The sequence below is a fragment of the Nerophis lumbriciformis genome, linkage group LG08 (assembly GCF_033978685.3).
Source record: "Nerophis lumbriciformis linkage group LG08, RoL_Nlum_v2.1, whole genome shotgun sequence".
Lineage (NCBI taxonomy): Eukaryota > Metazoa > Chordata > Actinopteri > Syngnathiformes > Syngnathidae > Nerophis > Nerophis lumbriciformis.
Window position 1 is genome coordinate 32,368,383 of NC_084555.2, and position 9,649 is coordinate 32,378,031.

A 9,649-nucleotide genomic window follows, 5' to 3' on the forward strand; every position below is an offset into this window, starting at 1 on the left:
AGTTTGCAACAGTAGATTTAATGACATTTGGATAAGTTAAAGTTAAAGTTAAAGTTAAAGTTTAGTTAAAGTACCAATGATTGTCACACACACACTAGGTGTGGTGAAATTTGTCCTCTGCATTTGACCCATCACCTTGATCACCCCCTGGGAGGTGAGGGGAGCAGTGGGCAGCAGCGGTGCCGCGCCCGGGAATCATTTTTGGTGATTTAACCCCCATTTCCAACCCTTGATGCTGAGTGCCAAGCAGGGAAGAATGCTGGTATGAGCTTTTAAACATAACCCGTTAACTGCTGCCAATCAAATGGTGAATAAGATACTCTTTAGGGTTCATATGTTTGTAAATCTGACTGTGATGAAGTCAGTGCCTCACCAGCCATGAACCTCACCGCACGTCACTGGGGATGGCGGTGTGATGTCATCGGGCTGCGACGGGGCTGAGTCTTGACTGGGCTGATTGGCTGAATGACATTCCAAGACGTATAAACAGAAGCAATGTGTGGGTTTATCATACCGTTCTCGGGCTGAATTGGCAAGGAAAGAGATGCGAGTGGAAAGCGCACTGAGGACGACTTCTGTGTGAGTCAAGAACGGGACTGCAGAGCTGGTACGTCACCGGGCAAAACAAGACCCGACAGCGTGGTCTCCTTGTTTCTTTCCCGGAAAAGGTGCCGGTTCTCTGTAATCGAAATCTTAGAGATTAGCGAGTTCCAGGCCTCCACAACCTCAGGAGAGATGTCCACGTCCACCTTGAACTCCTCGTCCGAGCCATACCACAGCAAGCGGGCGTCTGTCTTCATCTACTCATATATTCACCGTCCATCTTCCTTCGCGAGAAACCCATTTCGGGTTTCCAATCTGTCACGTATGGTGGTGACGATCGTGTTCTCAAGATGCGTAAAGGAAAGGCAAGAGGCAGCAGGAGCAGCGTGCATGGAAAGTATTTAATCTAAATAGGCAAAAATACAATAAAGGAATTGTGTCGCTGAGAAAAACGCTTGGAAAGTTCAGTGCTTATTCAGCATAGCTAAATAGGCAAATACTACGTGGAATGTAGTATAAAGCTGACAAAGAACATAACAAGCAAAGCCAGAAACGTAACTGGGTGAAGATTGGAACCGCGCTAACTGCATGGCAGAGCGTGCATAATAATCGAGATGATTAGCCTTACAACAGGCGGGGACGCTAATCATGATGAGAGACAGGTGTGTGCTTGAGGCTCCTAGCAACGGAATGTAAATAAAGGGAGCCGAGTGACACTAGGAACAAAACTAGTATTAAACATAGGGAGAATACTATTAAACTTAAAGGCCTACTGAAATGCGATTTTCTTATTCAAACGGGGATAGCAGGTCCATTCTATGTGTCATACTTGATCATTTCGCGATATTGCCATATTTTTGCAGAAAGGATTTAGTAGAGAACATCGACGATAAAGTTCGCAACTTTTGGTCACTGATAAAAAAGCCTTGCCTGTACCGGAAGTAGCAGACGATATGCGCCTGACGTCACAGGTTGTGGAGCTCCTCACATCTGCACATTGTTTACAATCATGGCCACCAGCAGCGAGAGCAATTCGGACCGAGAAAGCGACGATTTCCCCATTAATTTGAGCGAGGACGAAAGATTCGTGGATGAGGAAAGTGAGAGTGAAGGACTAGAAGGCAGTGGGAGCGATTCAGATAGGGAAGATGCTGTGAGAGGCAGGTGGGACCTGATATTCAGCTGGGAATGACTAAAACAGTAAATAAACACAAGACATATACATACTCTATTAGCCACAACACAACCAGGCTTATATTTAATATGCCACAAATTAATCCCGCATAACAAACACCTCCCCCCTCCCGTCCATATAACCCGCCAATACAACTCAAACACCTGCACAACACACTCAATCCCACAGCCCTAAGTACCGTTCACCTCCCCAAAGTTCATACAGCACATATATTTCCCCAAAGTCCCCAAAGTTACGTACGTGACATGCACATAGCGGCACGCACGTACGGGCAAGCGATCAAATGTTTGGAAGCCGCAGCTGCATGCGTACTCACGGCACCGCGTCTGCGTATCCAACTCAAAGTCCTCCTGGTAAGAGTATCTGTTGTCCCAGTTCTCCACAGGCCAATGGTAAAGCTTGACTGTCATCTTTCGGGAATGTAAACAATGAAACACCGGCTGTGTTATCCGGCACAACAGTCAGGGGGTGCATTCTACGGCGGGGGTGCATTATCCAGCACAACACCTGCCGCAATACACCGCTTCCCACCTACAGCTTTCTTCTTTGCTGTCTCCATTGTTCATTGAACAAATTGCAAAAGATTCACCAACACAGATGTCCAGAATACTGTGGAATTTTGCGATGAAAACAGACGACTTAATAGCTGGCCACCATGCTGTCCCAAAATGTCCTCTACAATCCGTGACGTCACGCGCAGGCGTCATCATACCGAGACGTTTTCAGCAGGATATTTCGCGCGAAATTTAAAATTCCACTTTAGTAAGCTAACCCGGCCGTTTTGGCATATGTTGCAATGTTAAGATTTCATCATTGATATATAAACTATCAGACTGCGTGGTCGGTAGTAGTGGGTTTCAGGAGGCCTTTAAACTAAGACATGACCAGGACAAAAAAACATAATGTGAAAAAACATTTCCCTTTGAAAATTGTGTAATATTAGGTTTAGCAATCAGTGCTATCAAAAACGATACCAAAGACTTTGACTCTTGTGTGGTTATTCAATTTAATATTAAAACACAGGAGAGCTACTTGCGATAGCAGCCATACATGACACAAAGTCGGGTCATTCCTTCTCCGTCTCCGGTGCCATTAATGTGCCGCAACCACCGGCATCTACTGTCCGCCCAACTGGCCAAGCACATGTGTTGGAGTCACAGGAACACATTGTGGATAAACAATAGGTGGCAAAAAGATCACCTACATTAATTATTAGACGACCTCACAAATATTAATATGAACATTAAATGCATTGGAAAAAGGTGAATTTTGTGTCCTCCGATCTTTGTACATTGTTGAAATCAAAGGTTGGGGAAGCCCAAACGACCACCTCTGTGTGTTGCCAAAGTATCCAAAGTGGAAATGCACGTTTGCAAAGCATGAAGTTGGTATAAGGCAGTGCACTTTTCCACGCTAATTTCACTCTTGATTAGGGCTGGGCAATGTATCGATATACTCGATATATCGCGGGGTTGTCTGTGCGATATAGAAAATGACTATATCGTGATATTCGAGTATACGTTCTCACGCAGTTGCTTTCAGCTGCGGGCATTACACTACAGGCTTTTTTCACTCTTTCTTGTCTCTCCTTCTCACAGAGACTTAAAACAAGCGCACCTTCTTACATACGTCACATACTGTCACGTCATATGCTCTTGCTGAGCAGAGAGGTAGCAGCATGGGTAACATTAGCTGTGATGCTAGCGGACTGGTGCGAATGGTAATACGAGAGAAAGAAGGTGCGAATCTGGTAACAAATGAAGGAAGAATTAATTCCTAAGAAAAACAGCACAGGGTCCATCGTCTGGCGGTGGTATGGCTTCAAGCGGGAAGATGTCGAACAAGTATGCGGCAAAAGCTTTGCTACAAAAAAGAGCACCTACTGTTAATTTGTAGCATCATTTGAAAAGGATCGGTTCGCAGCCGCATGTGAAGCGACTGGGATGAGAATCAGCACCTCCAAGTCCGAGTCCATGGTTCTCGCCCGGAAAAGGGTGGAGTGCCATCTCCGGGTTGGGGAGGAGACGCTGCAACAAATGGAGGAGTTCAAGTACCTAGGAGTCTTGTTCACTAAGTGAGGGGAGAGTGGATCGTGAGATCGACAGGCGGATCGGTGCGGCGTCTTCAGTAATGCGGACGCTGTATCGATCCTTTGTGGTGAAGAAGGAGCTGAGCCGGAAGGCAAAGCTCTTAATTTACCGGTCGATCTACGTTCCCCTGCTAACCTATGGTCATGAACTTTGGGTTATCACCGAAAGGACAAGATCACAGGTACAAGCGGCCGAAATTAGTTTCCTCCGCCGGGTGGCTGGGCTCTCTCTTAGAGATAGGGTAAAAAGCTCTGCCATCCGGGAGAGCTCAAAGTAAAGCCGCTGCTCCTCCACATGGTGGTTCGGGCATCTGGTCAGGATGCCACCCAAACGCCTCTCTAGGGAGGTGTTTAGGGCACGTCCAACCGGTAGGAGGCCACAAGGAAGACCCAGGACACGTTGGGAAGACTATGTCACCGGCTGGCCTGGGAACGCCTCGGGATCCCCCGGGAAGAGCTGGACGAAGTGGCTGGGGAGAGGAAAGTCTGGGCTTACCTGCTTAGGCTGCTGCCCCCGCAACCCAACCTCGGATAAGCGTAAGAAGATGGCATTTGAAAAGTCACCTGCTAGAGAATGAAGAGTGCTTGAAACTCCGCATGTCAACATCTCCGTTCGGTGCCACACCAACAAAATGCCCAAGCAACCATTTCCACATCAACATCGTATGAAAAAAATAGTGAACAACAAAAGGAGATAACGTCCGCAGTAACCTACCACATAGCGAAGGACATAAACCATTTGATTTCCTATTATGCAGCCTAATTTTTATTTGACAGTTATTGAAATATCTTGTGTGACATCATGCACAAAAGTGCACTTTATTTGTGTTAAACTATTGTAGTTGCGTTCTGTACAAAAAGTGCACTTTAATTTAGTGTTGTTTTGATATGTCATCTTAGTGACATCATGCACAAAAAGTGCACTAACAGCTTGTTTTAAAATGTCTCTGACAATCTTGCACGTTCTGTTTTGGAAATTACATGAATGTTTGTGCCACTGCTTAATAACTGTTTAATAAATACAGTTTTGGTAAATTGACTTAGTTGTGATTTCCCTCTCTGCATGAAAGTTTAAAATAAGCATATATTAATGCAGTATGAACAAGAATGTTTTAATGTAGACACATAGAATCATCATACTGCTGTGATTATATGCATCAGGTGTTAATTCAAGGCTATGGCAAAATATCGAGATATATATCGTGTATCGTGACGTGAGACTTGATAGATTTCATCCTTGCCGTGAAAAAGGGCGAGCACCGAATTTTTGTGTGGACGCCAGCTAAATACATGAGTGTAAAATGCAAATGTATTTCCTGAAAAATCCTCTTGACTCGCACATGCAGTAAAGATCAGCTAATGTACCAAATGGTACCAGTTCAGATCTTCTCTCATGGGTCTAATTTATTGATGCAGCAGGCCTGTGTGCAGGCTGCATGTGCTTAAGAAAGCTTTGATTCCTATTTCTCATGAGAGGCGACGCACAGGCTCAAGCTCTCCAGCAGTATCAATGTGTACCCACTCCTCTACCTTCCAATGTCACGGGCGCTATTTTCCAACCCAGCGAGGGAACTTGCGACACGCTGTCCTAATTTAGACTGCCTGTTTTAATCCTGACTGCCGGTTACGTTAAGCCGCTAATGCGCATGTTTGCTTCCAAGGGCTGACTCATGATATAACAATAACACATGATAACAGGCGTGGATACCAGTGACACCTCCACGTATGTTTTGTCTCCCAACATGTGTGAGGCTTCTGTCACTCCCTGTCAGCGCCCTCTGGGCACGTGTGTTTGCATTGTGCGCGATTGAGAAAATGATGATGATGGCCATGTCAGCCTGCATGTCGCCTCCAGTGAAGAAGAAACTCACCTGTGAGTGAGGGTATGTGCAATTAAAGGACATTCTCTGTTACCTTGCTTGTCAATATCAATGATTGCATACAGGGTACTTTTAAGGTGTTGTGTTTTGAGCATGCATGTTGCAGGGCTGTCAATATGTGAACAATTGTGATGAAAAAGCAATTTGGCTAAAGCTAAAATCCATTCGCTTCTTGAGAACAGCTTGCTCTCTCATTGATTTTCAGTGGATATTTAAGTGAAGTGAATTATATTTATATAGCGCTTTTTCTCTAGTGACTCAAAGCGCTTTACATAGTGAAACACAATGTCTAAGTTCCATTTAAACCAGTGTGGGTGGCACTGGGAGCAGGTGGGTAAAGTGTCTTGCCCAAGGACACAACGGCAGTGGCGAGGATGGCGGAAGCGGGGATCGAACCTGCAATCCTCAAGTTGCTGGCATGGCCACTCTACCAACCGAGCTATACCGCCCCAGAGTGGAAGAGTGGAACATGTTTTCAACCAGCATATACACTATATTGGGCAGCACGGTGGTACAGGGGTTAGTGCATGTGCCTCACAATACGAAAGTCCTGAGTAGTCCTGAGTTCAATCCTGGGCTCGGGATCTTTCTATGTGGAGTTTGCATGTTCTCCCCGTGACTGCGTGGGTTCCCTCCGGGTACTCCGGCTTCCTCCCACCTCCAAAGACATGCACCTGGGGATAAGTTGATTGGCAACACTAAATTGGCCCTAGAGTGTGAATGTGAGCGTGAATGTTGTCTGTCTATCTGTGTTGGCCCTGCGATGAGGTGGTGCCTTGTCCAGGGTGTACCCCGCCTTCCACCCGAATGCAGCTGAGATAGGCTCCAGCACCCCCCCCCCCCGTGACCCCAAAAGGGACAAGCGGTAGAAAATGGATGAAAATCGATGGATATACACTATATTGCCAGTAGTATTTGGCCACCTGCCTTGACTGACATATGAACTTGAATTGCCATCCCATTCCTAACCCATAGGGTTCAATACGATGTCGGTGAACCTAAGGGGCCAAGCCCAACTCCTGAAAAATAACCCCACACCATAATTCCTCCTCCACCAAATTTCATACTCGGCACAATGCATTCCGAAATGTAGCATTCTCCTGGCAACCTCCAAACCCAGACTGGTCCATCCGATTGCCAGATGGAAAAACTTGATTAATCACTCCAGAGAAGGCGCCTCCACTGCTCTACAATCCAGTGGCGACGTGTTTTACACCACTGCATCCCACGCTTTGCATTGGTCTTGGTGATGTATGGCTTAGATGCAGTTGCTCGTCCATGGAAACCCATTCCATGAAGCTCTCTGCGTACTGTACGCGGGCTAATTGGAAGGTCACATGAAGTTTGGAGCTCTGTAGCAACTGACTGTGCAGAAAGTCTTTGCACTAAGCGTTTCAGCATCCACTGACCCCTCTCTGTCAGTTTACGTGGCCTACCACTTGGTGGCTGAGTTGCTGTTGTTCCCAAAATCTTCCATTTTTTTATAATAAAACCGAGAGTTGACTTTGGAATATTTACGAGCGAGAAAATTTCACGACTGGATTTGTTGCACAGGTGGCATCATATGACAGTTCCACGCTGGAAATCACTAAATGATAATTAAATGATAAATGGGTTATACTTGTATAGCGCTTTTCTACCTTCAAGGTACTCAAAGCGCTTTGACACTATTACCACATTCACCCATTCACACACACTATCACACACTGATGGCGGGAGCTGCCATGCAAGGCGCTAACCAGCAGCCATCAGGAGCAAGGGGTGAAGTGTCTTGCCCAAGGACACAACGGATGTGACTAGGATGGTAGAAGGTGGGGATTGAACCCCAGTAACCAGCAACCCTCCGATTGCTGGCACGGCCACTCTACCAACTTCGCCACGCCATCCCTCTTGAGAGCGGCCCATTCTTTCACAAATGTTTGTAGAAACAGTCTCCATGCCTAAGTGCTTGATTTTATACACCTGTGGCCGGGCCAAGTGATTAGGACACCTGATTCTCATCATTTGGATGGGTGGGCAAATACTTTTGGCAATATAGTGTATCTTGTTTTATTAGAGTCAAATCCACAAGCAAACAGTTCAGAGTTGAAACATTGCCTCCCTTGTTTAGACAGTGTTTGCTGTTCTAGTCATTGCTTTCACTCACAACACATCAGTGCTACTTCGGTTTTCGTATAATTCGGTTTTCAACTGCAATTTTTGCTGAAAGTTTGTTTCGGTTATCGTGCAGCCACACATTGTGCATACCCTTAAGGAGAAGTCAGTATGAGGTTTATTTACACGAGTTTGGTGTCAGCTAACATATTTAGGATGAACTACAAGAAAGATTATTTCAAATAAATACTTCCTTACAACGTGACCCCGAGATGCAGAGACAGCAGGCGGTTGCAAGTGAAAAGGTAACTTATTAAGTACAAATGAAAACTTGCGCAGCTCGGAAGTGCACAGAAAACTATCAACTGTCGAGGCGTAGCATAGTCACTAAACAATGAAATGATGCCGTCTGAAGGACAGGGCTGGCATATTAAAACAGCCCGATTATATGTGGTGTCCTGATTGCCGAGCCTCCATTTCACAGAACATCTGTGACCCCTGACCTCACAAATTCCTCAGGTGTGCTCTTCAATCTTCCCATGAGAGTGGAGGACAAAGTCATTTTTCCATGAGCTTGAAAGAGCACACACGCTCTGTATTTGCTTTGAGTGATCCGTATGAAGGTTGACAAAAGAGACGACAGAAAAAAGGGGGAGGATGTGGCGCTGCATCTACGTCTTTTTACCGTCAACACCTCCTGGCTGCTCTGCATTCTCACCGCCGCTCTATCCCGCTTCCCTTCCAACCAACCGATTGCGTACACTCGCCTTCCTCAATGACATGGAGCTTCTTTATATAGCAAGAGAGGGAACATGGGGAGGCACTGGATGCAAAACATAACCCTTACCTTACTGTCCAGTGACGGGGGGAGCCACTCTCCTCCAGGAAGGGTTGAAAGTGGGCACATACACACTGGCGGCACTCATGCACACACGCGCGAAGACATGAGAGGACTGGCTCTCACTGCAGGCTGCCGCTTGCCTGGGAAAGCCTGACGCGTTCCTCCCTGCAGGCACAAGCGCACGCTGCCATCTCAAAGGCTCTCCGTTGGGGATGATCTATCCTCGGCGCCATGGCTGCTGAGTGCTGCTGGTCCGTGCGGGGTCGACACGCTGGAGGAAGGACAGAAAAAGCCATGAAGGGGCCAGGCAGCAGCATCCAGGAGGAGACAATATCTCGGCCCCATCCAGGTCCTTGTATCCCCACCCCCTCTCTACCTCTCCTTCTCCAGCTCGCTCGCTCTCTCAGACACACACTCCCTCTCTCTGTCCTTCCCTGCCTCCTCCCACTGCCTCATTGGAGTGTCCTTATAATAAATAATGGCAGCGTATGCATGTGTCTGCGCACATGGAACGCATGAGTGTTTTCTTAAACGTCTGGTATCCAGTGACTGTAAGGAGAGCAGACCTCCCGTACACCTCATCACCTGGGATACCTTTCATCCGTCTGCCAACCCACTCCTCCCTTCCCCACGCTGTCTCTTTTACACGTAATCTGGGTGACATGAGAACATGAGGGTGCTGCCTACTGTGCTGCTGTTCCGTCAAATGCATTATCCATGGGATGACGGGGTCAGGGATGGCAGATGGTATAAAAGGAAAGGGGAGGGGGCACAATCACCTTCCTCGCAACTTTCTTAATGTGACCCAAAAGAAAAGTCATGCATCTCCAGGTCATTGCGTGAATGAAAACGTTCTCCTCTCTTTTCCACCACAAGCATTTCCTGAATAATTTACAGAGCAGCTATAAGACGAGGCACTAAGCAAAAAAAATGTATTTGGGTCAAGTCATGCAGAAATTACTGGCAGCGCAAGCAGGATCAGGATTTGGGGCACACGTGTGTAAAAC

The 9,649-nt window shown here is 46.6% G+C and overlaps 1 protein-coding gene across 2 annotated transcripts in view; it reads right to left on the minus strand.

Moving 5' to 3' along the window:
- LOC133611677 (serine/threonine-protein kinase PAK 6) overlaps positions 1-8,991 on the minus strand; it is a 65,020-nt gene extending 56,029 nt beyond the window's left edge. For both annotated transcript variants that reach the window (XM_061968695.2, XM_072913673.1), the window contains exon 1: positions 8,649-8,991. The gene's annotated coding sequence lies outside the window, so the exon portion shown is untranslated. The remainder of the gene's footprint in view (positions 1-8,648) is intronic.
- Positions 8,992-9,649: the final 658 nt, after the last annotated feature.